The sequence below is a fragment of the Chiloscyllium plagiosum genome, chromosome 25 (assembly GCF_004010195.1).
Source record: "Chiloscyllium plagiosum isolate BGI_BamShark_2017 chromosome 25, ASM401019v2, whole genome shotgun sequence".
NCBI lineage: Eukaryota > Metazoa > Chordata > Chondrichthyes > Orectolobiformes > Hemiscylliidae > Chiloscyllium > Chiloscyllium plagiosum.
The window spans coordinates 9,622,608-9,625,657 of record NC_057734.1 but is presented as its reverse complement, the minus strand read 5'-3'; positions in this window follow the sequence as shown (position 1 = coordinate 9,625,657).

The following is a 3,050-nucleotide window of genomic DNA, read 5'->3' as shown; positions in this document are numbered from 1 at the left end:
ATGTCTCCCACCTGCCACATTCTGCAGGAGGAGCAAGCAACTGCCCTAGCATCCATACCCGACTTATCTGAACACCCACTCAGTACTAAAGTAGAAAGCTTAGTTCAAGTTGCTATAAAATTAATAACAACCTTATATTCAGTAGAGGAACTTCAATTAGTTTTAACTTAGAAAAATGAAAAAGGAAAGACAAGAAAAGTTTTGCCAATCACACAATAAGTAAAAAAGAAATAGAAAACCCTTACCTTATCAACACTCGAAAGAATACTTTTTTTTGGTTAGAGGAGGAGGGTGGGTGGGAGACACTTAAATGTGTAGCGTCTCGGGTTCAGCTGCTGCCCAAATATATCGGTTCACTCACCTTCCCAGAGCGCAATTTGACTGCTCCTACTCAGCTCCTCACTCACCACTCTCACTGCTCCTGAAAATGAAGGCTGCTGACGCTCAAGGTAAGTCTTTTTAAGATGGAAATTTACTTTCCCAGCAGCCCTCTGGTCCTTGCTCTTGCTGCTCCCGAAAATTAAGATAATGTTCTGGGGACCCGGGTTTGAATCCTGCCACAGTACATTGTGGAATTTGAATTCAATTAAAAAACTAGAATTAAGAGTCTAATGCTGACCATGGATCAATTGTTAGGAAAAACCCACCAGGTTCAATAATGTCCTTTAGGGAAACTGCCATATTTACCTGGTCTGGCCTACATGTTGACCCCAGATCCACAGCAGTGTGGTTGACTGTTAATTGGGCAAAAGTGAGGGCTGCAGATGCTGGAGATCAGAGTCGAGAGTGTGTTGCTGGAAAAGCACAGCAGGTCAGGCAGCATCCGAGGAGCAGGAAAATCGATGTTTTGGGCAAGAAGGGCTTTTGCCCGAAATATCGATTTTCCTGCTCCTTGGGTAGTGCTTGACCTGCTGTGCTTTCCCAGTGCCACGCTCTTAACACTGTTAATTGGGCAAGATGAGTAATAAATGCTGGCTTAGCCAGTAATGCCTTTATCCTTGAAATGAATAAAACAAGAATAACTTTTTTTAAAATGTGTAAACAATTAGGGATTCTCATCTGGTATCCATCATTCAAATGTCATGTACTAGGCATCACAGCAGAGTAGTGTGGATGTGGCAAAGAGACTGTAACTCCCACTACATCAAACTGAGGTGAATAATACATGAACAGAAATTGTTGGAGATACTCAGCAGATCTGGCTGCATCTGTGGAGAAAAACCAGAGTTACTGTTTTGAGTCCAGTGATGCTTATCTTCAGAACTGAAACATTAGCTCTTTTTCTCTCTCCACTGATGCTGCCAGACCTGCTGAGTTTCTCCAGCAATTTCTGCTTTTGTTTCAGATTTCTGAAATTCTTTGCTTAATTTTAGTGAATAAAACATGTTTTCTTCACTTCTCACATCACCTCGATGTTGTGGGAGCAGGGAACGGTGTAATTTCAAACAAAAAGGCTTTCCTTCAGCAGCAGCTAATTGCTGGAGGTTTATTTCACAATTAACTTATTTTACCTTGCATTTGCAAAGTGGACAGTCAGTGTGAACAGATTATACTGTTCTGATTGGGAGACAGCCAATGTTGGGAGATTGCGTATTTAACTCTTCCCCTGCCCTATTTATCTCTGGGCCATGCCTCTATCATTCCTGAGGCAGTGGAAAATTGTTAATCTTAGACTTATTACAACTCCCCTTTTGCAGCTTGGCTGCCACTGTTTCCCTACAGAATGGGAATATACTGACCCTCTGCCTACTTGGCTTGTCTCAGAAAATGAACAGCAAAAAACACTCGACGACCCAGATTAGCGGAAAACCATCCAAATGCTACTTAGTGATCTCTGGAAGTGTGTGAAGTGTGGCGCTGGAAAAGGCACACCAGGTCAGGCAGCATCTGTGGAGCAAGAGAGTCGGTGTTTCGAGCATAATCCTTCACCAGTCCCGATCAAGGGTTATGCCCGAAACGACGACTCTCTTGCACCTCAGACGCTGCCTTACCTGGAGTGCCTTTTCCAGCACCACATTTTATTGACTCTGACTCTCCAGCATCTGCAGTCCTCACTCACTCCCTGTGAGTGAATATCAGGCAAGGCCAGGCACTTGTTTCACCACAGGGGAACAAGGATGAAAGGATGCCTCAGGTAGACTCAGGGGTTGTTGGATATCTCTAACACCAACATAGATAGGTTCTTGTTAGGTAGGGGTATCAAGGGCTATTGGGAGGTGGAAGGGAATGTCAAATTCAAAACGCAGACAGATCAGCCATGATCTCATTGAATGGTGGTGCTGGCTTGAGAGGCCAGATGCCAATTCTGTTCCTATTTTGAATTTTTTATGATACCAAGCCTAAGTATCCCATCTAGTCAAATTAGACATCTTTCGCTATGTGATCTTAACCTGCCTTTTTAGCTGTTAATGTTATGCTTCTTAATTCCTTTTGGCATCAGCCTGGTCAAGTTGGAACCATTGCTGCCTCTGAGCTTGGACTTTGTGAATTCAAGTCTCACTGCAGAGACTTGAGCTGAATGTTCATACACCAATGTAGCACTGAGGGAGTGGTGCACTATCAAAGCTTTTGGATGAAAGGTTAAAGCAACGCCCAGTTTGTTCTCTCAGACAGATGGAAAAGACTAGTTCAAAGACGTGTCGGTGAGTATCTTTGCCAGTATTTATCGAGTTATAGAGTCATTCAGCACAAAAATAGATTCTTTAGTTCAGCTGGTCCATGCTGACCATAATCCCAGACTAAACTTAGTGCATATCCCTTCAAACATTTCTTACTCCTGTACTTATCCGAAAGATTTTTAAAACTTGTAACTGTACCTGCATCTACCACTTCCTCTGAAAGCTCATTCCACATACCAATCACTTCCTGTCTAAATAAAAAGTTGCTCCTCATGTCTTTTTAAAACCTTGCTCCTCTCATCTTAAAAATAACCCCCCCCCTCAATTCTTGAAATTCCCCACCCTAGGGAAAAGACATCTGCCATTCACCTTGTCTATACCCTTCATGATTTTACAACCCTCTATAAGGTCAACCCTCAACCTCCTTTGTTC